The following is a 26,283-nucleotide window of genomic DNA, read 5'->3' as shown; positions in this document are numbered from 1 at the left end:
CTTAATTAAATATTCATGGTAAATAGGCCCAATGGACTGTGATGGGCTATTAGATGGGGTGAGATCCGAGTTACTACAGAAAATTCTTTCCTGGGTATCTGGCTGATTAATCTTGCCCATATGCTCAGGGTTTAGCTGATCGCCATATTTGGGGTTGGGAAGGAATTTTCCTCCAGGGCAGATTGGAAGAGGCCCTGGAGGTTTTTCGCCTTCCTCTGTAGCATGGGGCACAGGTCACTTGCTGGAGGATTCTCTGCTCCTTGAAGTCTTTAAACTACGATTTGAGGACTTCAATAGCACAGATATAGGTGTGAGGTTTTTTGCAGGAGTGGGTGGGTGAAATTCTGTGGCCTGCGTTGTGCAGGAGGTCAGACTAGATGATCATAATGGTCCCTTCTGACCTAAATATCTATGAATCTATTAACAAAGAATTAAAGGAAGGTAGTATAATCAACACTAATCAATAAAGGGTTTATGGAAAATAGATCCTGTCAAACTAAATTGATAACTTTTTTTATGATGACATTAGAAGTTTAGTTGATAAAGGGAATAGTATTGACATAACATACTGAGCTTCTGTAAGCCGTTTGACTCAGTACCAAGTGACCTTTTGATTTAAAAAGCTAGAGAGCTATAAAATTAACAAGGCAAACATTAGATGGATTAAAAGCTGGTTAATGGATATGTCTCAACGTGTAGTTATAAATGGGGAATCATCATCCATCAGGTCTGTTTCCAGTGGGGTCCTGTAGGGTTCGGTTCTTGGACCCACACTATTTAACATTAATAAAAATGACCTGGAAGAAAACATTAAATCATCACTGATAAAGTTGGCAGATGACACAAAAACTGGGGGAGTGGTAAATAATGAAGCGAACAGGTCGTTGATACAGAACTATCTGGACCACTGGGTAAGCTGGGCACAAACAAACAATATACATTTTAATATGGCTAAACATAAATGTATACATCTAGGAACAAAGTCTGCAGGGCATGATTAGAGAATGTGGGGGGGGCTTTCCCCTGGGAAGCAGGGACTCAAAGAGACTTGGGGGTCATGGTGGATAGTCAGCTGAACATGAGCTCCCAGGGCAACACCGGCCAAAAGGGCTAATGCGATCCTGGGGTGCATAAAGAGGGGAATCTAGAGTAGGTGTAGAGAGGTTATTTTATCCCTGTATTTGACACTGTTGTGACTGCTGCTGGAATGCTTTGTCCAGTTCCAGTGTCCACAATTTAAGAAGGACGTTCATAAATTGGAAAGAGTTCAGAGAAGAGCCATGAAAATTATTAGAAAATATGCCTTGAGGTGATAGACACAAGGAGCTCAATTTATTTAGCTAAACAAAGAGAAGGTTCAGGGGTGACTTGATTACAGTCTAGAAGTACCTACAAGAAGAACAAATATTTAATATCTTCAGTCCAGCAGAGAAAGGTCTGACATGATCCAATGGCTAGAAGTTGAAGCTAGACAAATTCAGACAGGAAACAAGACGTAAATTTTAACAGTAAGAGTAATTAACCATTGAAACAACTTACCAAGCATCATGGTTGGCCAATCACCTGTCAGGGATGGTCCAGGTTTACTTGGTCCTGCCTCAGCACTTTATGATTTTTGAGGTCCCTGTCAGAATTGCATTTCCATAATTTTATTTGCTAGGTGGATCTGCAAAAAGGTTAGATTGAAAGAAAAATATATAATTCACACATAAGGAAGTGCTAGAGTCAGAATATCAATTGGTGTAAATTGTTGCAGATTCATTGAAGTCAATGTCACTGTGCCCATTTGTACCAGCTGAGGATTTGACCCCATAGTCCTCATATCAAATTTTATCGACATCTCATGTTGTAATTAGGCATAAAAATCAATGGCCAAATCTTTAAAAGACTCAGCATGTCAGGTGAGGAAAAAAAGCAGCACTGTCTGGCATTAGAATAGGGGGCTGAGTTGTATTTCCAGCCCTGGCTCGGACGAACTGGGTTGTTTCAAAGTGGGTATTCTTTGGATGCTGCTATGGGGAGAGCTGTGCAAACAACTGTTTTTTCAGTTCACAGACTGTCCCGAAAATTTGAAAAGTAAAACAGCAAAACAAAAAAAATTGTTCCAGATGTCAAACAAAATGTTTTGTTTGACCCGAAACCAAACATTTAATTTTGTTTTCAATCTTTAAAAAAAAATTTTTTTTAAATACATTTCAAAAGGAAAAGCCATTTAGATTCAAAATGTTTAGTTTTAAAAAAAAAAAATCTTTAAAGATATCCATTTCCATTGTTTCCATTTTGCGGGGAACTTTTTTAGGTTTCTCTTTGATCAAAACAATTTAGTAAATTAGACATGAATTCACAAAAATGTTTCACTCGCCTTGAATCTGCGTTTTTAATTGAAAACTAGTTTTCACCCAGCTCTAGACTTAAGGTTGTTTAAAAAAGTGGATTGGGGAATATGAAGATGGGACCACTGCTCTCGTCTCTTTTTGAAACGTTTAAAATACTATATAAACATAAAGGGCTTGTCTACACTACTGCTTAAATCAATGTCAGTTACATCGCTCGGTGTGAAAAAGCCACCCCCCTCCCCGAGCGACAACAAGTTACATCAACTTAAAGCGATGTCTACACCAGGCTATGTGGCAGGAAACACTCTCCCACCAGCAACGCGCACACCTCTCACTGTGGTAGAGTCATTAGGCTGAAGGGAGAGCCCTCTCCCGTCAGCATAGCGTGTCTTCACCAGACGCGCTGCAGCAGGGCAGCTGTACCAGTCCAGCTGCGCCGATGGAGCACAACAGCGTCACCAGCCCTGACGCTTTTAAAAAACATTCTGTTAGCTGCTCTGCTCCCTCCCTCCTGCACTTTTACACTTCGACGTTTACACATGTTTACACCGAGAAGAGGGCAGGAGAACAAGGGACAGGTAAGAAAGGAGAGGAGACAGCATAGAAGGTGCATAGGGGGCTTAAAATGGAAGCAGGAAGGGGGATGAGGAATAGAAATGAAACAGTTTTTCAAACTTCACTCACAAAGAGGCTTTTTTAAAGCACATTCTGATTCTGCTGGTGGGATTGTTGTCCATCAGTAACAGAAAGGGAAGTGGCAAGTATCATTCTTTTATAAGACAGAAGTCATGTTATTCCTGAGTGTTGCCTGCCAGGCACAAGGAGAGTGGGACTGAAGTGCCCTGAGCTTGCTACCCTTACACAATGGCCACAAATCAGATGTCAAGAATTATAACATTCATAAAACAGTCGGAGAACACTTCAATCTCTCTGGTCATTCAATCTCTGACCTAAAAGTCGCAATATTACAACAAAAAGACTTCAAAAACAGACTCCAAAGAGAGACTGCTGAATTGGAATTAATTTGCAAACTGGATACAATTAACTTAGGCTTGAATAGAGACTGGAAGTGGATGAGTCATTACACAAAGTAAAACTATTTCCCCATGTTTATTCCCCCCTCCCCTTCCTCAGACGTTCTTGTTAACTGCTGGAAATGGCCCACCTTGATTATCACTACAAAAAGTTTTCTCCCCCCACCCCCGCTCTCCTGCTGGTAATAGCTCATCTTAAGTGATCACTCTCCTAACACGGCTGTTACTCTGAAACCTCTCCTTACAGTGTGTATGATAACACCCATTTTTTCATGTTCTGTGTGTATATAAATCTCCTCACTGGATTTTCCACTGAATGCATCCAGTGAAGTGAGCTGTAGCTCACAAAAGCTTATGCTCAAATAAATTGGTTAGTCTCTAAGGTGCCACAAGTCCTCCTTTTCTTTTTGCAAATACAGACTAACACGGCTGCTACTCTGAAACCTACCCTTACACTGAGGTACTCTACTGCATTGCACCAATATAATGTGTTGTGTCCATAGGCCGATATGTGAAGAACAAAATACTTTATTTAAAAAACAGCCTCAAACTCTGACCTCAGGCCTGTGTTCTAGGCTGGTGTTTGTGTCAGCTGCACTGGAGAAATCTATACCACAGAAGCCTCAGCAATGACCAAAGCCTGCCTGATCATTGACTCATTTTGTTCTCTTTTCCTGTGTGATCACTAAACATAACGATTCTGCTGGCGTCACCACATGCTCTTTATTTCAGATGCATTTTGTAAAGAGACCTCTTATTCTGCATCCTCCGGAAAAGTGAAACTGTTATGGAGGATGAAAAAAACGTTGTTAGAAGCAGAGTAATTGAAATACCTCAAAAAAGGTGTAAAGGAGTCTGAATGAGATGCATTAAGTTAAGTACCCAATTATTCCTATTGAATTTCAGTGGGATTCGAGCGCTTAAATCTCAGGCTCAGATGAAAATCTCCTAAATTTGTTCTTCGTTGTTTATAAAACGTGCGTGAATTTGTTCTCATGAAAGGGGGGCGTCTTTCAGGGCTGTCTGAAACTACTACCAAACAGGCTGTTGCGGTACAAGCCTCCGTGTCACAGGGCACTGTCTGCCGTCTAACTCTGACCACAGAACCTGCTACTGCTCTGTCAACCCTGGGATGTTTAAGTATGACCTGTTGAAAAAAAAAAATGGTTACTCACCTTCTTGTAAGTAGAAAAGGAGGACTTGTGGCACCTTAGAGACTAACCAATTTATTTGAGCATAAACTTTCGTGAGCTACAGCTCACTTCATCAGATGTATACTGTGGAAAATACAGAAGATGTTTTTATACACACAAACCATGAAAAAAATGGGTGTTTATCACTACAAAAGGTTTTCTCCCCCTCTCCCCCCTCCTGCTGGTAATAGCTTATCTAAAGTGATCACTCTCCTTACAATGTGTATGATAATCAAGGTGCGCCATTTCCAGCACAAATCCAGGTTTTCACTTCAACAAGAGACTGCTGAATTGGAATTAATTTGCAAATCGGATACAATTAATTTAGGCTTGAATAGAGACTGGGAATGGTTGAGTCATTATAAAAAGTAACCTATTTCCCCTTGCTTATTCCTTTCCCCCCCAACTGTTCCTCAGACGTTCTTGTTAAACCCTGGATTTGGGGGGGGGTGAGGGCGAGAGAAAACCTTTTGTAGTGATAAACACCCAATTTTCATGGTTTGTGTGTATAAAAACATCTTTTGTATTTTCCACAGTATGCATCCGATGAAGTGAGCTGTAGCTCACAAAAGCTTATGCTCAAATAAATTGGTTAGTCTCTAAGGTGCCACAAGTACTCCTTTTCTTTTTGCGAATACAGACTAACACGGCTGTTACTCTGAAACCTTCTTGTAAGTGTTGTTCTTCGAGATGTGTTGTTCACGTCCATGCCAATCAGGTGTTTCCTTTTAAAAAATTAGGAGATTTCATCTGACCCTGAGATTTAAGCACTCGAATCCCACTGAAATTAAATAGGAATTGGGTACTTAACTCCCTTAGGCTGCTTTGAAATCTCAGTCTAGACGCAAAAAGCCATATACTATTAAAGTCACCGTAAAGTTGCAGTTTAAGTGAGCAAGAGGCAGGAAGGGCAAACGTGTTTCTACAGCACAAAGCAATATGATGGGGAGCGTTTGTATGTACAGTATTTTGGTATTTTAAGATCCTTCACAGTGAACATTGGAGCACCCAACTTTTCATAGGTCTATATGCTCCCCCTCCCCCCAAACCTTGCAAGATAGAACATTATATGTGATTATGTTCTATATACTGACACAATCTCCCCCTCCACAAAAAAATTCTGAAATGACGCCACTGTATTAGAGTAAGTAGCATATAGCTGGAAACAAAACTGTACGATTATTCAGCAAAACCATGAGGTCTGGGAACATGTAATTTGTGAGCAGAGCAATTAGTGAAAAAATGATGCGGATGTTTAGCAAAGGCAGGTGGGTAATAAGGGGGAAGAATTTGTGGTTAACAAGATGATGCACAAAAGAGATTTTGTTAGCTGTTAATTACTTCACTATGGCGCTCGCAGAAGTGGTAACAAAAATTGTCATCTGATTTTGTTTTCTCCAGTAGGTTTCAAAACAAGTTCTCATCTTGCAAACATTTATGCAGATGTTTCGCTTTCCGCATGTGAACAGTCCCACTGGCATCAAGAGCAGTATGCACATGCTTTAAGGTAAACATGCAGAAGAGCTTGCAGAATCAGGGCCTAACTCTCTGTAAAAAGGTAGCTGGGCTCAGGGGCTTGCAGTATCAGAAGTCTGAAGTGTTAATTGTGCTGGTGAAAGGCTCAGTTTCCTTTCTTGTACAAACCAGCAAGCAAACAGCAGAAAACTGTGCCGGGCTATCTTTAACTCAGCGTGGGTTGTGACACCCACTCTCATGGAAAATACAAAATAAAAAACAGAATTTGAGGGACAACATTAAAAAGTTTAGACCAACATCTATCATCTCTGGAAACTGATGTAGTCCAGTAAAGAACATCACATAGATTCTTAATCTCTGTAAAATAAGCATCTCTACCTTTTTAAAACCCAAAATAAACAAACAGTGACCCCCCAACCCCCTACGTCTAGTGTCACAATTCACGTTTACGAAGGACAGCAAGAGCAGATCCAAAAGCAGCAGGCATTGCCACAGTGGGCTGGGGAAGGGGAAGAGGTGGGGCCCAGCTGGAAGGACCCCCTCTCCCCCCTGCCCAATACCTCTAGAACCAGAACTGTGCAGGAGCGATCTCTCCCACCGCAACCTACAAGAGCACCAGGACCCATGCAGCAGCAACCCCCCACCCCGAGCCATGATGTGGGGCTGGGGAAAGAAAACGTCCATGGAGGAACTAGTCCCAGAGGCCAAAGAGACAGTAGCCTGCAGGAGCAGATGCAGAAGCTGCCTCAACAAGTGCTACAGCAGGGAATGGTTTGCTCCAATGCCTTCCCTTCAGCCTCACCCCATCTTGCTTCCATGTTCCTCGCTTTCCTTCCCTCCCTCTCCTATGCCCCTTCGCCCCCTTCCTTTGTCTGTTCAGCAGCTAATCCCCTCCTAACTAAACCCCACCCAAGGAACACAAATTACTGGGGCAGTAGCAGGATATTTCCAGGCCATCACATTCGTTTACTGTGCTTGTCTGTTATGCCCGTTCCCTGTCCTGTATATTTAGACTGTTAAGGTTTTGGGGGCAGGGACAATCAGCTCTATTTGTACAACACTTGCTACAGCGGGGGGCCCATTCTACCTGTCAGAAATACCTATATGGAACCCATGATCATCATAGGTCTGAACTGCTGTTTAGCGGAGCATGACATGTAGTATACAGCCCAAGCCTTATTCAGGCAAAGCTCTCAGAAGAAGACGGCCATTTAAAAAAAAAAAAAAAAAAGGCCTTAAGGTTACTATGTATTTGTACATGAAAAACACATGTGATGTGCAGAGGATCTTTGCTCATACCCATCACGTAGTTCTATCCAATTCATGTATAAAAGCATTTGTTTGGATGCACAGATTTTGGCTGCCATGCATGAAACATATTTAGCACCCAAGTAGCAAGGCCACTTTGGACACTGTAGTGAGGTGGTGTGGTTCCCTGCCGCCCTGGAGAGAGATGAGCCCCAGTGCATCAACAGAAGGAAAGAGAGAGCTCATTCAGATCCTAGCTCACATATCATATGCCTTTGGAGCACGCGGAGCGGGGTGAGCATAGGCGCCGACTCCGTGGGTGCTCCAGGGCTGGAGAACCCACGGGGAAAAAATGGTGGGTGCTGAGCACCCACCAGCAGCCCTGCTGATCAGTTCCTCCGCCCACCTTGGATCAGCTGTTCCATGGCATGCAGGAAGCACTGGAAGGGAGGGGGAGGAGCGAGGGCAGGTGCGCTTAGGGGGCGGAACTGGGCAGGAAGAGGTGGGGTGGGGGTGGAGTGGGGCGGGGCCTGGAGCAGAGCCGGGGGGGGTCGAGCACCCCACAGCACATTAGAAAGTTGGCGCCTCTGGGGGAAAGAGAATAAATGGCTGTGTAGTCCAAGGGTTAGGACACCCACTCGGGAGGTAGGAGACTCATGGTCCAGTCCCCCTGCTCCAATGAATATTTATTTATCCACCGTGGAACAGCTTCAACAGGAGAGACTTAGGGACCCTCTCCCCATCAGACTATCCCCTAGCTCAGTGGCTGGTGCATACTCCCAAGAGACCCCTCTTCATATCCCTTCTCCCCCTCAGGCAGAGAGGGACATTGAACCTGGGTCTCCCACATTCCAGGTGAGTGCTCCACCCACTGGGCTAAAAGTTATAAGGTGGCTGCCGCTCTCACCTCCAGTGCTGCCCACATCTTGAATGGGAGCCTATGTGAGAGGCAGCCCCTGAGCACACTTACCAGATCAGGCCCTGCATGTGAGCTAGATGGGCAAACACCTACCTACCCTGGGTCGTGGATTGTGTGGGGACTTAGGCGGGAGCTCGGCATCCTGACACCTCCAGTGAGGCAGCACGGCCTATGCTCAGAGGCAAAAGCACCTAGGGAATTTTTCCCATGAAAAGGTAGGTGTCTGCAGTGCTTGGTGGGAGTGTTGTGGATCTCTGTGGAGCCTAAAACTGGGAGTTAGGTGTCTAATTCTGGGGTCTGCGTGTCTAAATACCTTTGTGAATCTGCGCCTATGTCCACTCCTAGTAATCACAGAATATCAGGGTTGGAAGGGACCTCAGGAGGTCATCTAGTCCAACCCCCTGCTCAAAGCAGGACCAACCCCCAACAATGAACAAACAACAAACAATAGTGATTTTGAGCAGCGTGAAGGCAAACACCTAGAGCTTAATCCCTCCCATTTTCAAAGGCTCCCACTTGTGTTAGGTCTATTAAAAAAAGCATCTAACCCTGTTTTCCAAAGGGGAACAGGTAAGGGAGGAGGAAGTGTAGGATAGCCACATCTAAGGGCTTGTCTACACTCTGATGTTGTTGACAAAACTTTTGTCTTTCCCAGGTACTTAAAAAAGCCCCCCTCAAGAGACAAAAGTTTTGCCGATGCAAGTGGCAGTGTGAATGTGGCTTGCTCCTGCCAACAAAGCTAACGCCGCTCGCGGGACTGGAAGTATTTTGTCGGCAAAAGTGCCGACAAAATACCGACAGAGCATTCACACACGCTGACTTTTAGCGACAAGGCTGTAACACAGCCTAGTTGCTAAAAGCTGCATAGTGTGGACAAGCCATAAGAGTGAATAACATGATGGAGTTGTGTGTCTGGCTTCATTACACAATCATTACCTGTATGATTCTTTGGTTTAACTTTATATTGTGTGGTCAGAAAACAATCTTCATGCATCGTGAAGTTCTGTCTAATCGGATTAACAATGTCTAAATATTGCTCTTCTATCTGCAGCTATAACTTGTCTACATTTTCCAGTGGTTTCTCAGTTCAAACCCTTGATGAGAGGTCACTGTTACCACAGGCCTGCTATATCCTAAGATGGACAGTCTTAGCGTGGGCTTAGCTACTCCTTCATATCTAATAATTTAACAGAACATAAAAAGATGCAAGCTGAACAGGGTTTCACAGCCACCCGTCTCAAAGAGGGACTCAAGGTAGAATAACTATTGTACTCAGCATTTCTGTAGTACATTTTTTCAGAGAACTGACTAATTACAATTAAATGTAGTATTTAGTACTAATAAATAATATCCTATCCGGAGCCCTCAGAGGGCTTTATAAACACATGTTAAATCCTCTCAATGGCTTTATGAGTAGGTAAATATCTCCATTTTACAGATGGGGAAACGGAGGCAGAGAGACATGATCTGTCTAAAGTCACACAGGAAGTCTGTGGCAGGGCTGGGAGTCATACTAATGTTGCTTGACTAAGTCTATGTTTAACCATAAGATGATCCTTCAGCAAATGCTCAAACAGTTCCCTCTCAAAATAAACTGCAGGTGCTTAGGATAAACCAACAACTTGATGAGGATAAAACAATGAAATTACTTTATATTTTTATAAAAATATAATTTGATATAAAGAATCTTCATGTTAGAAGCCAATGAATAAGTTTTAAAAAAACATTATTTGACAGGTGTGAGACAAATAACTTCCTAGTAATGTATAAAGATTTTATACCTGAATGCTTGTCAATTGTATTAAACCAGAAATGAATTTAAAGAGGAAACCAAAATTAAGTCATGTTGCAGCAATACAGCTGTAACGAAGAGGCAATTCAGGTCACTTATTTTAGATGTTATTTGCCTAAACTTCAAAGCCTTACGAGTGCAGCTGTACACAAAAGTGTACAATTGCAAAATTAGTTTGTGCATACAATTCCCACAGTTGCATGTGTAACTGTGGCAATACGTCAATGCTAATTTTGTTGCTTAACCCATTCCTAAGTATTTCTGTAATGGTGCCCCTAAAGGCCCCAGTCATGTTAGGCATCGTACACATAAGACAGTAGCTCTGTGAGGTAGGAACTTTCATCACCAGCAGCCTGACAACAGGTAGATTAAACAAATAAATGGGGGGAGGGGAGGGGAGAGGAGGGGGGAGGTAAGCAGCAAAACAATCTTTGTTAGCTTAATAAATAGCCGTGATAAATTATCTGAGAGCACGTAAGACACAGTCTAAGGACCCTCAACTCCCACTGAAGTCAGTGGGAGCTATAGGTGCTCAGTATCTTTTAAGATTAGGGACTCATACAGACCTCAAAGTAGTCAGTAGGGTCACAAAGATATTTAGGTTCATTACTTCCATTGAAACCAGTAGAAGTTGGGGGACTAATACCTTTGAGGATCTGGGCCTGGGAGACTATGGGTTTTGGAAGCACATATACTTAACTCCTTTAATGATAATCTGCCCAAAAAACGGAGAGGAAGAGGTGGCAAAAACCTGCCAACTGACCATTGACTGGTCTTCTGGTACATTACGTCAGTGTGTTAGATGCAGTACTATACATATTGTAAGAGACTAGTTGCAGATGATACAAAATTACTCAAGACAGTTAAGTCCAACACTGGCTGTGAAGAGTTACAAAGGGATCTCACTAAACTGGGTGACTGGGCAACAAAATGGAAGATGAAATTCAGTGTTTGTAAGTGAAAAAGTAATGGACATTGGAAAAATAATCCCAACTATACATACAAAATTATGAGATCTAAATTAGCTGTTACCATTCAAGAAAGAGATCCTGGAGTCATCGTGGGTAGTTCTCTGAAAACATCTGCTCAATGTGTAGCGACAGTCAAAAAAGCTAACCATGTCCGAAACCATTAGGAAAGGGATAAGTAATAAAATACAAAATGTCATAATACCTCTATATAAATCCATGGCATGCCCACACCTTGAATACCATGTGCAGTTCTGGTCACCCCATCTCAAAAAAGGTACATTAGAACTGGAAAAGGTGCAGACAAGGGCAACAAAAATGATGAGGGGGATGGAACAGCTTCAATATGAGGAGAGATTAAGAAAACTGGGGCTGTTCATCTTAGAAAAGTGATGACTAAGGGCTGGAGGTATGATGGGGTCTATAAAATTGTGAATGGTGTGGAGAAAGTGAATAGGGAACACAAGAACTAGATGTCACCCAATGACATTATTAGGTGGGTTTAAACCAAAAGGAAGTACTTCTTCATGCAATACCCAGACAACCTACAGGACTCATTGCCAGGGGATGTTGTAAAGGCCAAAACTACAAAAAATAATTACATAAATTCATAGAGAATAGGTCCATCAATGGCTATTAACTAAGATGATCAGGGACACAACTCTGTGCTCCAGGTGCCCATAAGTCTCCAGCTGCCAGAAACATCTGGCATTGGCCACTGTCAGAGACAGAATGCTGGGCTAGATAAGCCATTGGTCTGACCCTGTATGGCCATTCTTATGACTAGGCTTGGAAAGATTAGATTCTTATCAATAAATGTCAGTAAACATAGATTTCACCATACCCACACACACAAACTGACCCCAAAAATATTTCCAATCAATAATAATCAAAATTTACAGATAGACAAAGTAATTGGGGCTTCAGAACAAGAGTTTGATTTAAGGATATTTACTTTGAATACTGTGACATATGGTACTGACAATATGTTTTAACAGTTATAAAGCTTTAACTTTTTGAATCTCAACATCTACTGTCATTAAATAATTGTCTGACCTTCTGCAATAGTTTCCTACAACTGTGAAAATTTAAATCGATAAAAATGGAAAAATGCTTAAAAATAAATGTTGAATTATCTGTCAAAATTATTAAAAAGACGCAAAAAGAAAAGGAGGACTTGTGGCACCTTAGAGACTAACCAATTTATTAGAGCATAAGCTTTCGTGAGCTACAGCTCACTTCCTCAGATGCATATCGTGGAAACTGCAGCAGGCTTTATATATACACAGAGAATATGAAACAATACCTATTCCCACCCCACTGTCCTGCTGGTAATAGCTTATCTAAAGTGATTTCCAGCACAAATCCAGGTTTTCTCACCCTCCACCCCCCCACACAAATTCACTCTCCTGCTGGTGATAGCCCATCCAAAGTGACAACTCTTTACACAATGTGCATGACAAACAAGCTGGGCTATTTCCTGCATAAATCCAGGTTCTCACATCCCCCCACCCCCATACACACACAAACTCACTCTCCTGCTGGTAATAGCTCATCCAAACTGACCACTCTTCAAGTTAAAATCCAAGTTAAACCAGAACATCTGGGGGGGGGGGGGTAGGAAAAAACAAGAGGAAACAGGCTACCTTGCATAATGACTTAGCCACTCCAAGTCTCTATTTAAGCCTAAATTAATAGTATCCAATTTGCAAATGAATTCCAATTCAGCAGTTTCTCGCTGGAGTCTGGATTTGAAGTTTTTTTGTTTTAAGATAGCGACCTTCATGTCTGTGATCGCGTGACCAGAGAGATTGAAGTGTTCTCCGACTGGTTTATGAATGTTACAATTCTTGACATCTGATTTGTGTCCATTTATTCTTTTACGTAGAGACTGTCCAGTTTGACCAATGTACATGGCAGAGGGGCATTGCTGGCACATGATGGCATATATCACATTGGTGGATGTGCAGGTGAACGAGCCTCTGATAGTGTGGCTGATGTTATTAGGCCCTGTGATGGTGTCCCCTGAATAGATATGTGGGCACAGTTGGCAACGGGCTTTGTTGAAAGGATAAGTTCCTGGGTTAGTGGTTCTGTTGTGTGGTATGTGGTTGTTGGTGAGTATTTGCTTCAGGTTGCGGGGCTGTCTGTAGGCAAGGACTGGCCTGTCTCCCAAGATTTGTGAGAGTGTTGGGTCATCCTTTAGGATAGGTTGTAGATCCTTAATAATGCGTTGGAGGGGTTTTAGTTGGGGGCTGAAGGTGACGGCTAGTGGCGTTCTGTTATTTTCTTTGTTAGGCCTGTCCTGTAGTAGGTAACTTCTGGGAACTCTTCTGGCTCTATCAATCTGTTTCTTTACTTCTGCAGGTGGGTATTGTAGTTGTAAGAAAGCTTGACAGAGATCTTGTAGGTGTTTGTCTCTGTCTGAGGGGTTGGAGCAAATGCGGTTGTATCGCAGAGCTTGGCTGTAGACGATGGATCGTGTGGTGTGGTCAGGGTGAAAGCTGGAGGCATGCAGGTAGGAATAGCGGTCAGTAGGTTTCCGGTATAGGGTGGTGTTTATGTGACCATTGTTTATTAGCACTGTAGTGTCCAGGAAGTGGATCTCTTGTGTGGACTGGACCAGGCTGAGGTTGGTGGTGGGATGGAAATTGTTAAAAGACGGTTACTCACCTTTGTAACTGTTGTTCTTCGAGATGTGTTGCTCATATCGATTCCAATTAGGTGTGTGCGCACCGCGTGCACGATCGTCGGAAGATTTTTACCCTAGCAACACCCGGTGGGTCGGCTGAGGCGCCCCCTGGAGTGTATACCCCGAATATATGCCCCAACCGACCCAGCGCCCCCTCAGTTCCTTCTTGCCGGCTACTCCGAGAGAGGGGAAGGAGAGCGGGTTTGGAATGGATATGAGCAACACATCTCGAAGAACAACAGTTACAAAGGTGAGTAACCGTCTTCTCTTCTTCGAGTGCTTGCTCATATTGATTCCAACAAGGTGAATCCCAAGCCTTACCTAGGCGGTGGGGTCGGAGTGAGATGTCGCGGAGTGTAGAACTGCTGAACTAAATGCCGCATCACCTCTTGACTCCTGGACTATCGCATAGTGGATAGCAAAGGTATGTACCAATGACCAAGTTGCTGCTCTACATATCTCCTGAATTGGTATATGACCCAGGAAAGCGGAGGACGAAGCTTGAGCCCGGGTGGAGTGGGTAGTAAGGTGTGTAGATGGGACACCAGCCAAATCATAGCACGCACGGATGCATGATGCTGTTATCCAGGACGAGATGAGCTGTGAGGAGACCAGGAGGCCTTTCATCCGGTCTACCACAGCAACAAACAGCTGAGTTGTTTTCCTAAAGGGTTTCGTTTGCTCAATGTAAAAGGCGAGGGCTCTGCAAACATCTAGGGAGTGCAGCTGTTGGTCCCATTGAGAGGCATGCAGCAGGAGGGAAGATGGGGAGGAAGATGTCTTGGTTGACATGGAAGGCAGAGACCACGTTAGGAAGGAAGGACGGGTGTGGTTGCAGCTGTACCTTGTCCTTGTGGAACACCATGTAAGGTAGTTCCGATGTGAGGGCTCTAAGCTTGGACACACACCTCGCTGAAGTGATAGCTACGAGGAAGGCTGTCTTCCAGGAAAGGTACAGGAGCGAGCAGGTGGCCATTGCCTCGAACGGGGCACCCATGAGTCTGGATAGGACCAGGTTGAGGTCCCACGTAGGGACCGGATGCCGAATTTGCGGGTACAGGCATTCCAATCCCTTGAGGAACCTGCTGACCATGGGATTGGAGAAGTCCAAGCGCCCATTTTCGCCCAGGTGGAAGGCTGAAATCACTGCTAGGTGTACTCTGATGGATGAAACTGCCAGGCCCTGCTGTTTCAAGGACAAAAGGTAGTCCAAGATGGTAGGTACTGACACCTGCAGGGGGGCCATATCACCCAGAGCACACCAGCAGGAAAAACGCTTCCACTTGGCCGAATACGTGGATCTGGTAGAGGGCTTTCTACTACCCAGAAGGATCTGTTGCACCGAGTGGGAGCAACGTATCTCAGATTGAGTTAGCCATGCAGCATCCACACTGTGAGGTGGAGGGATCACAGGTTGGGATGGCAGAGTCGTCCATGTTCCTGCGTGATCAGGTCCAGCCACAACGGAAGTGGAATTGGAGTGACCACCGACAGCTCTAGGACAGTGGTGTACCAGTGCTGCCTGGGTCACGCCAGGGCGACCAAAATTAAGCAGGCTCTGTCCCTGAGCAACTTGAGCAGGACCCTGTGGACTAATGGGAATGGAGGAAAGGCGTAACACAGGTGGTCTTTCCACGGTATTAGGAAGGTATCTGACAGGGAACCTGGGGAGCATCCTTGGAGAGAGCAGAACACCTGGTACTTCCGATTCTCGCGAGAGGCGAATAGGTCTATGTGGGGAAATCCCCACTTCTGGAAGACAGAGTGGATGACGTCCGGGCGAAGGGACCACTCATGAGCCTGGAAGGATCTGCTGAGGCGGTCTGCTAAAGTGTTCTGGACTCCTGGGAGAAAAGACGCCACCAGATGAAACGCCTGTGTGGCGGGTAAATCACTATGTGGAAATACGTGTCCTTCATGTCGAGGGCGGCGTACCAGTCTCCAGGGAAGGAATAATGGGGGGGGGAGGGAAGCAAATTGAAGGCTGTATCCACTTTCCACCATGCATAGGACCCAGCTGTCTGACGGTATATGAGACCACGCACGGAGGAAATGGGAGAGGCGGTTGTAGAAAGGCGGGGAAGGATCCTAGAAGGAGACTGGTGCTCCGCCCTCGGTCACACCTTCAAAAGTTTTGTTTGGGTCCCGCTGATGGTTTGGGGGGACCCTGGTTCTGGCCCGTCTGCTGACCAGACTGTCTCTGCCTACCACCTTGGCCGCATCTTCTAAAGAAGTCCAGTCTGGGCCGGCGGTTGGGGTAGATGCGCTGTGGTTGGGGTCTGAAGGGCCTACGTTGCATTACCGTGGTATGCATGCCCAGTGAGCGCTTGATGGCCCAGTTGAGTCCTTCAGACTCTGAAGCCTGGAGTCTGTCTTCTCCAAGAACAGACCCTGGCCATCAAAGGGTAGGTCCTGTAAGGTCTTCTGGAGTTCAGGTGGGAGACCGGAGACCTGTAGCCAGGAGATGCAGCATATAGTTACTCCTAAGGCTAGAGTCCTAGCTGCCAAGTCCGCCACATCTAACGATGCTCGTAGAGACATTCTGGCTACCTTCTTGCCCTCCTCTACTAAAGCCCCGAACTCCTCCCTGGACTCTTGAGGATAAGCTCCTTGAACTTCTGCATCGAGTTCCAGGTATTATAATTATATCGGCTCAAGAGGGCCTGCTGGTTAGCCACTCTGAGCTGCAAGCCACCAGTAGAGTATATTTTGCGCTCAAATAAATCCAGGCATCTAGCGTCCTTGGATTTAGGCGCGGGGGCTTGTTGGCAGTGTCTCTCCCTCTTGTTAACGGACTGTACAACGAGGGAGTACAGCTGGGGATGAGTATACAAGTACTCAGAGTCTTTGGAGGGGACAAAATATTTCCTCTCCACCCCCTTTGCAGTAGGAGGAATAGATGCCAGAGATTGCCATAGTGTAGTGGCATTAGCCTGAATAGTCCGAATAAAGGGCAAGGCTATTCTGGATGGTGTGTCGGCAGACAGAATGTCCGCTACCGGATCCTCTACCTCCACCATCTCCTCCACCTGGAGGTTCATGTTTTGTGCCACCCTGTGGCACAGCTCCTGGTGGGTACGGAGGTCTATAGGTGGGGGGCCAGAGGAGGACGTACCTGCTACCACCTCGTTTGAGGAAGATGAGGAGGATACACCCGGGACTAACAGGTCCTGGGGAAGGTCTTGCTGGGGAGGGTCTGGTTGCCCTAGGTCCATTACGCTAGGGGCGTGGGCCTGAACTGGGGGCAGGGCAGTCACCTCTGAGCCACCCGGGGGAGGGCGACTCATGGTGGCCTCTGGTACACAGGGCTCCGAGTGGGCAGAGCGAGAAGCCCCCAAGGGGACACCCTGGGCCTGACGGTAAGCCCAAGGAGTCCAAAAGGACCATCGTGGAGGACCTTGACCAGGGTCCTGGCCCTCATCCTGCCATTGGCTAGCGCCGTCCACCTCTTGGTCCTGGACGTGGTAGCCACTTCCTGCTTGAGATGACCTCGAGGCAGAGCGGGACGGCCAAGGTGGTGCCGAGTACGTTTGCGGTGCTGTCTTGGCATGTGGTACCACACTGCACCAGGGAGATGGAGATCGGTGTTGAGATCCCGATCGGGACCATGATCCCGATTGGTACCGGTGGCCATATCGGTGCCTGGAGCCGGATCTGGACCTCGGCGAAGATCTATGGGTGGATCTGCACCAGGATCGACTCCGAGTAAATTGGCGCTCAGACCGGCGCCGTGGTCAGTGCCGGGAGCTGGACCGGTACCGACCGTACAGCAAAGAAGAGCTTCGTGAGGCGGAGCAGCGCTGCGAGTGCCACCGGTGCCGAGATGGTGATTGCTGCCGGGACTATGAGCGGTGCCGTGAACGAGACCGGCGTCTGGATCGGGACGATGACCGGGACCGGGATCGGTGCTCTCCTATCTCGCTCTGCGATGGAGGGTGTAGCATGGAGGGCTTTCCTTTTGAGGGAACAGCCCGTACCGGCGGCACTGGAGGCTGCGATGGTCCAGGCTCGGTGAGCGCAATCAGGTTGCGCGCCGCAGAGAATGTCTCCGGAGTAGACGGTGGCCTAAGCTCAACCACGGTGCGCACCGGGGAGCTTACATGCACCGGACTCAACGGCCCTTGCGGCGCCGGAGTCAACGGTGAAGCGGTGGGTGCCTTTGCCAGTCGCTCCAACACTGGACGCGGCTCCGAGGGAGGCACAGGTGGCTCCAGCGACTGCAAAGGGGCAGCATGTTCCTCGTGCTGCCTCTTCGGTCCCGGAGACAGGGAGCAACGCCGCGCTGGTAGGGGTGCCGGAGACAATCGGTGCTGGGAGTCTTTGCCAGCGTCCGGACATTGCGCTGAGCCTTCCGGTGCTGCAGGCGTGCTCCGAACCAACAAAGTCGGCGCCGGGTCTCAGCGAGGGGCCGAGGACATCGCGCTAAGTGCCGCTTCCATAAGGAGCTGCCTCAGGCGAAAGTCCCGCTCCTTTTCAGTCTGAGGTTTGAAAGCCTTGCAAATGCAGCACTTGTCAGCTTGATGCGATTCCCCCAGGCACTTCAAGCAGGAGTCATGGGGGTCTCCCGTAGGCATTGGCTTAAGGCAGGCCGAGCAGGGTTTGAAACCCGGAGACCTAGGCATCAGCCCGGGTACCAGGATGGAGGGAAGGGGAAAAGCCCCTTACCCCCCTATTACTATTTACACTAAGAACTATAACTACTAACTACTTACTAACGAACTATTAACAACTATTTAAAACTCTTTACAACTATTAATGAGTGCTAACAAGAGAAGCTAGGGAAAGTGGAGTTCAGCTAAGCCGCTCTCCACAGTTCCAACGACCGTCACAGTTCGGTAAGAAGGAACTGAGGGGGCGCTGGGTCGGCTGCGGCATATATTTGGCGCCATGAAGGCGCCACTCCAGGGGGCGCCTCAGCCGACCCACCGGCTGTTGCTAGGGTAAAAATCTTCCGACGATCGTGCACGCGGCACGCACACACCTAATTGGAATCGATATGAGCAAGCACTCGAAGAAGAACATAAGAATCAAATTCTGTCAAGCCTAAGTCTGACCATTTCTTTTGTTAATATTGTAAGGGGCATAGGCAGTGTATCCTTTCTGTATATACAGCACATCTCAGTAATGAAAAGTTAACTTTTGGTAATGATGTGGGAGGTGTTAAATGCACTGAAATAAATGAAGGTTTTTTCTAGCTTCCCTTGTGGTTTTCCCCTCTCCCCAATGTGTTTCTTTCATTCCCTGCTGATGATCTAGGAAAATACCAACATGTCGCAGTACAACATTAGAATACCCAGCGACTATTTTTATTCCAAAGAGACAATGACAATGTTTCACCCCAAAATGGATCTTTAGAGACAGTCAGTCTGTGTTGGTATGAAGTGACTAGGGGAATTTTGGGTGCTGGAAGCATCTCTCTGATGTTAGCTGTGTTAGCTGGGTATTTTGGGTAAGTGGCAGACTCAGTAACACAGCCTGGATTGTGTTTTCATACCAGTCATACTGACTCTTCGTACTTATCACCACCACAAGAGGAGAGGCCCCTCAAACAGGATATTGCTAACAGTTCTGCTCAAAACCTCTGATCAACAAGCCCTTTAACTTTAAAGGGGCTACTGTGCCAAGTAATTTACTCCCAAAATCTGGGTACATACTCCATCCAGCGTTGTAGCTTGGCTGCTGATGAGCCAGACAGGAGAAGGAGCACAACTAACAAACCCCACATTCAGAATCTGATATTGATACAATAAACGCACTAGTTCTCTGGTTAGCCACCGAGTCTCCCGACAAACAGGACAGGCAAGATCCACATTTCTAATATATAAAGGCAAATCCCCTCCACCCCACCCCGACTCCCATGTATTGAGGACTGCATTAGAATTGCAAGTGCTCTCTTCAACAGTAGGAGGTTCCTGGTCTTGTTTGCAGACAAGGAGCTCTGTGGCAAAGCATGTGAAAAAGCCAAAGTAAAGCAAGGTGGGTGAGTTGTGTCTCGCCACCATAGGGAGCAGCCTGTTTTCTCTCTGTGTGTTTTGGGTTCTTGTGTTATCATTCTCAATTCTAAGAAATAAAACAGTTACATTGCAACCTTCCAGCAAGAGTGGTTCTGTTTTCATTTATTTTTTCTGTGTATATGCTGTGAACATGCCCGCATCCATAATTTAACATAAAAGACCCCTTCAGACCTTCATGCACCTGAAAGCAGCAAGAAAGTGCTCACATTCAATACACTCCCCTCCACATTTACTTAGTTGTTACAAGTCACCTTTAACAGTGTCACTTTAACATCATGCAGAAAAGCCATAGAAATTTCCCTTAAAATTCTACAGAATCAGATTCTCCCCCTTTCTACTTTCAGTTGTACTGATTATGATGCACATTATTTGCTGCTTTATTGCACCCAGACATTACCATGCACTCCACAAAGATGCTTTTATTAAGTTTTCCACAGTCCCGGTCAGAAAGGTCAGGCCAGAGTACCTCTAAATGGCTCTGACTAAGATTCTGCCAGAGCAGAGGGCACCATTCACCTTGAGAATTTCCGGTTTCACTTGAAACAAATTCTGCATAAGTAGCATAACAAGTAATCTCAGATCCTGCAAGAGTTCTCCACACACTTGCTATGACTGGTGAGCAAGCCTATTACCATTATTTCTTAAAGCACTGAGGAGTACACTATTGTTAGGTCCTCAGTCCTACTAAACCTAAGATGCTCCAACACTCACTGATTTGAGACAGAGGGAAGAAAGAAAGGACAGGCTTCCAGTTAAAGCACTCGACTGGAGCTAGGAGATCTGAGTTCCATTACCACAGATTTTTAAAGTGTCCACTCTGTTCAGGTGCCTCACTTTCTGGTTTCCCAGCTTGAGGCATCTTGGTGTGTTTTCCAGAGGTGGTGATCATCCACCGCTGCCACTGACATTAGTGGGAGCTACTGGGTGCTCAGCGCTCTTGCAAACCAAGCCACCTAGCTTCTAAATCTATATAGACACCCAACTTTCGGCTCCTATTTTTGAAAAGTTTGGCCTAGATATAGTCTCAACTTCAATTCTCTATAGCAGCAGCAGCATCTAGTGGTCAGGCAGTACATTTTACTGACTACAGTACTAAATTGTTATTTCTATAGCACCATAAAACGTGGATAATAGTAGAGTAACAGACGCGGCCACTTTATCTAATATGACCTCCTGCATAACCCAGACTAGAGAACTTGAGATAGTAACTCCTGCATTCAGTGCAAATTATTTAACATAAAGGTCCCTCAAATTACTGTGTGGAAAGTGTTTCTTATTCAGTCCCCCCCACCCCCCAATCCAGCTGCCAAAGGGACCTGGGTGCAAATTCTGCCCCTGGAACTGGCTGCCACAAAAGAACAAATGCTATTGGCTGTCTAACAAGTAACCCCCGGAGGAAGAGCAATGGTGATTGTTCAAAGAATTCCCAATTCCGACAACCAGGAGGACATGGCAAACAAAAGAAAATGGTGCTTTTAAAACTGCAACTAGAGATCAGACACAAACTGACACAGCAACATCATTGGTTACTGGAATTAAAGGTTAGAACAAGCGTGGCTGACGTTGTAGTGTGGATGGGCACTCGCTGAGCAGCTGCTGCACCCTTCCAGACCTTCCCTCACTCTGTCATCACTGACTGACCCCCAGTAGAGACGTAGGTGGCAGCATATGGCCTCCTGCCACTGCTCTCTCAGGAACCCTACACCACACACCCGGCTCACCATCCCAAGCGCCAACCCTGATCTTGTCTGACCCCACAGCCACAGCCGAGGGCCGATTCCCATCTCCCTCCCCACTCACCGTTCGGAAAGCTGCACCTCTTGGCTTCACGGTGCCCATACTGCAGGGCTGGCAACAAAGGAGTCCGGGACAGGAGCAGGGGAGGGGAAGGTCACCACAGCAGCTTGAATGGGGTTGCAGGTACGAAGGAGGCAGCCAGGATTTTTGTGGTCACAGGCGGGTGGGATGGGGACAGGGAACCCAGTCACGGGTAGTTCAACGCTGTCAGTCTGTCTGTCTGTTCTGTGACAACTTTCCTCTTCTCGCCAGCCCCGTGGCACCCCGACTAACTGCCAGGTGGTTTCCCCCTCGCCTGGCTCTACCAGAAGCATCCTCCTTTGCTCCTCCAGGCCCCTGTGAGGTCTTGGACAAACTCTGCTGGGCTGTCTGCCCTTCACGAATGGCCAGAACTCCCCTTGCGGTGACGGATCCACTGCCCTCACGAGTGACACCCCCCCACCCCAGCTCTGAACCTGCCATCCCTAAACATGCGCACACCCTCCAATTTGCTCCCCATTCACTATTGACTCTGCTGTTTCCAGGCCCTCCTTCACATGGTGATCACAGTCTGCCTGTCCCCCCACCATCCCCTCCCTACACTAACTGCCCTGGCTCTCCCAGAGACCCCCCCCCCCCACTACCGTGATACCAGTGATTGTCTCCCCCCACCCCTACACACGCAGTAACTGCCCTGGCTCTTCCAGAACCTTCCACCCCCCCAGCAGTGATATACCACCAACTGTCTCCCCCCACCCCATAAACACTAACTGCCCTGGCTCTCCCAGAGGAACCCCCTGTGATACCAGTGACTGTCGCCCCCACCCCTACACACACATTAACTGCCCTGATTCTCCCAGAACCTTCCACCCCCCCAGCAGTGATATACCATCAACTGCCCCCCCCCCATAAACACTAACTGCCCTGGCTCTTCCAAAACACTCCCCCTGCAGTGATACTAATGACTCTGTCTCCCCCACCCCACCTCACCCGTAGTCACTTCCATTCTCTATCCACTGGTCTCCCCCTCACACACAGACAGATCCCAGATCTGTCAGAACCGTCCACCATGACCAGTCTTGTGGCTGTTCCCCCGTCACTACTGACCCACTGTTACTAAAACCTTCTGCACAGCGCCCCAGCGTGCCCCTCCTGAAACATGCCCGTCCCTCACTAACAGGCCGACCCTGGAACAACCTCCCCGCACTCTCTCCTCCTGTCCCTGTGGCAGCTGACCACCAGAACTAACTGCCCTGGACCTGCCAGAAGTACTTTCCCCCCCCTTCACATGCTTCTGTAACTGCCAGCCTATTTCCTCCTCACAGAACCCCTGGGTCTTCCAGAACCTTCCACTGCACAGTTCAGGGCAACTGCCCCTGTGTTTCCCCTCACTGGTCCAGCAATGGCACCCCCAGCCCCAGTCTCAGGCTCCCCAGCCGTTGCCTTTCTTGGCTGGAGGGTCGTGTCTCACTCCCTTTGGAGCAGGGTAGCTCCAGGGTTTCTCTCCCCAGGGCAAAGATTTGACAGGATGGACTGGAAGTGGGTCATTTGCACACCCCTCACCCCACAAGTATTTCCTAGGAAATCCATTTCACAGGAATTGTCCTAGAAAGTCCTTTGAAGTTCCTCGTATCTCCCAGAAACTGCATTAACCCTGTCTTCCTGCTAAAGGAGTTCCATACAATCCCACTGTTGCCGACACCCAGTGCCGAGAGGCTGAACAACAGCTTGAGTTGGTTCGGTACCTGGTGTGCTACACCCAATAATCACAACGGGGTGGAGAAGCAGAAAAGTGTATTTGCAGCTGCAAAAAGGTACAGGGAGAATAAAATCTCAAATCCTGCACACAGAGCAGGAAGTTACACAGGCTTTTATACATCCTTTTTCCCAGCATATTTATCCAATAGCAAGCTGCCCCAAGTATCCATATAGCCAGCCAATCCAGTTCCCAGCTAGTTCCCTGATTCTCTGTATCATTTGTTAAACTATACATAAAGCTGCTTTATTCAGCATTGTTCTTCCGTATCTCCCCTGTTTGGCCTTGCTTAGTTTCAGGCAGTCTGACTCTGCAACATATTGTTGCAGATTCTCAGCATAACTGCTGTGTGTGCCTCCAGGCTGGGGGGCCAAGGACACTTGGGCCTAGTACGCAGAGCTGCTGCGAGTGCCTCCAGGCAGGGGGGGGGGGGCAAGCACACCTGGGCCTAGTGCGAGGGGGCTTCATCGACACTCGTCGTCTTCCATCCCCTCGAGTTACCTAGTGGCCATGCCCCAGTGTCCCCAACACCACCATATAGTTCATCTACATTTGCGTTTTTAAAACAATGAACTCCAAAGATGTCAAACTTAATTCAGCCAGGGTTGTCCAGGATATTACAGGACATCATCATAACGGTCACAGCCACCATCCCCACTTTTGTCCCTGACAAAATACCAGTGTGTCTGTCCAGCCACAGACCCCACACTAACTGCTCTAGCTCTTCCAGAACCTTCCACGCCCCTCGCCCCTAATCACTGCCATTCCCCACCTGTCCATCTATCCCCTCTTCACAGACAGAGCCCAACTCTGCCAGAACCTTACACCACAAGCCCCCATTCCTGAATAACTGCCTGCTTGTCCATCTGTCTCCCCCTCACTGAGGCTCCCCCTAGAAACTTCTCCCACCATGTCCCTGAGTCTGACTAACTGCCAGTCTGTATCTCCTGCCCCACAGCTCCACCAGATCCATCCTCCCATTACCCAGGAGGGCACTAAGAGGAAGAATAAGCCATTCAGTCCCCTCTACCAGCAGTCAGGCCTCCCTCCTCCTGCCTGGGAGAGCCCAGCACTTGTACCCCGCCTTGAGAGTGGCACTCCCCTTCCTGGTGACTGCTTTATGCTCTTGATGAGTAACCACCCGCAGCTGGAGTCCACCTCCTTCGCCCACTGCTATCTCTGCTCTGCTGTCAGACACCTGGGGACTTTCCCCACTGTTAGGCAAGAGTTAAAAATTCAGTTAGCAGCTGAGGCAGAAACCTACATAACTAACAAGCAGGCATACCAGAGGCCCAAGGACAATGGCAGCTGTAAACACTTGATAACTTAAATGGTCAGATGTCCGTCCAGTAACTCATCCTCTCAGTAAGGAAGAAAAGTACAAACCCTCCACAGCTCTCCAGATATCTGTGAACACTCACCCCTACCCCCACCCCTTGATATAATCAGGATGGTTTCTATGCTTATGTTCTGTTCCTGTCATTATCCTGTTAGGTGTTCTCTTTCTCTCTCTCTGAAACAATGTTTGTCTCTGTAAGTACAAGATAAATGCAAATGAATTGATAAAAAACTATATAACTGGTCACTGTAACACCATACTTTTGAAGCTATCAATCTTCCTGGCACCGTGAATATACCTCTTCAGTATTGTCTGTGCTGCCTGACTCTTGGGGAAAAGAATCTCCTTGCTTCACATCACCATACTTGGGCAGCGAGATTTAACCCTTTCACCTCCCAAGGATACATCTACACAGTTGGGAACCATGCACTGAACCTAACATGAGTGAACACAGGCTGTGGAAAAAACTAGAATATAGCAAAGTCCCATTAGGCCCTGTTTGGGCACCCATGTGTCAGGATATCTGAGGGTTTTGTTGTGTGGACACAGAGCAAAAAGGACAGGGAATTATAGCATGGTGTATTCACCCTGTCCTCTAGTGTCTATGTCTTTTCGTGGCAAGACAGCTTGCATGCTCTAACAATCCCCAGAGTCTGTGTCGGTGAGGGCTTTTTGCTCCTGGCAGGTTCAACCATGCCGGATTGGTCTGTGGGGGCGGGCCAGACAAAACAGACACCCTGGTCCTCCAGTTTGGGGGTTAGGCACAGGGCTAACAGCCCCGTCCCGTAAAAAACAAAATATGTTACGGAAACAGTGACAGAGAAATCGACCATTACTGTGTGTGATGGCCTTCAGGAGTCAATGACCTGTATGACTGTCAGTGGTGAAAGCCAAAAGGAAGCCAGGGGCATGAAGACTGAAGCACTCAACACCACGACTAAAACCAAACTTGGTTTTTGGAACATACGGACAATGTACGAAGTAGGGAAGCTAGCTCAGGTCACAGCAGAGATGAGACACTACAGCTTACACATCCTGGGTGTCAGCGAGAGCAGATGAACGGGATCAGGAAGATTAACAACAGCCTCAGGAGAAACTTTCCTGTTTTCTGGACAGGATGATGGACAACACCACAAGGGTGTTGCCATCCTTTTGAAGAAAGGAGTGGAGCATTCCCTGCTTGAATGGAAATCCATCAGCAGCAAACTTATGAGAGCCAGACTGAAAGGGAAACATAATAATATAATCCTGATTCAGGGCTATGCTCCAACAAATGACAGTGATGAAGGAGTAAAGAACAAATTCTACCTTACACCACAGATGGAGTTAGAGAGAGTACCACACCACGACCTATCGACACGGGTGACCTGAATGCCAAGGTCCATAAGGACAACACAAATAACGACAGAGCAATGGGAAGACATGGGTGTGACACCATGAATGAAAACGGAGAAAGGCTTTTTGATTTCTGTAATATGAATGACCTAGTCATCGGCGGAACCCTATTTGAATATCGTGAAATTCACAAGATGACATGGTGTTCTCCAAATGGTAGAGATAAGAACCAGATTGACCATATCATGATTAATGGCAACGCTCACTGGCAGATGTAAAAGTGAGAAGGGGTGCAGATGTTGGCAGCGACTACCACCTTGTGACGGCCTCCATCAAGCTAAAACTGAGAAGTGTGGGTCTCTATTTCAGAATGGAGAGAGGCAAATAGTCATGTACCCCAGGGGT

The 26,283-nt window shown here is 47.0% G+C and overlaps 1 protein-coding gene across 1 annotated transcript in view; it reads right to left on the bottom strand.

Moving 5' to 3' along the window:
* Positions 1 to 1,604: 1,604 nt before the first annotated feature.
* Positions 1,605 to 26,283, bottom strand: part of LOC140897791 (C-type lectin domain family 2 member D-like) — a 49,208-nt gene continuing 24,529 nt past the window's right edge. Inside the window, exon 9 of the transcript XR_012154811.1 lies at positions 1,605 to 1,666. The gene's annotated coding sequence lies outside the window, so the exon portion shown is untranslated. The remainder of the gene's footprint in view (positions 1,667 to 26,283) is intronic.

The sequence above is a fragment of the Lepidochelys kempii genome, chromosome 14 (assembly GCF_965140265.1).
Source record: "Lepidochelys kempii isolate rLepKem1 chromosome 14, rLepKem1.hap2, whole genome shotgun sequence".
NCBI lineage: Eukaryota > Metazoa > Chordata > Testudines > Cheloniidae > Lepidochelys > Lepidochelys kempii.
This window is presented reverse-complemented; position numbering and strand designations above follow the sequence as displayed.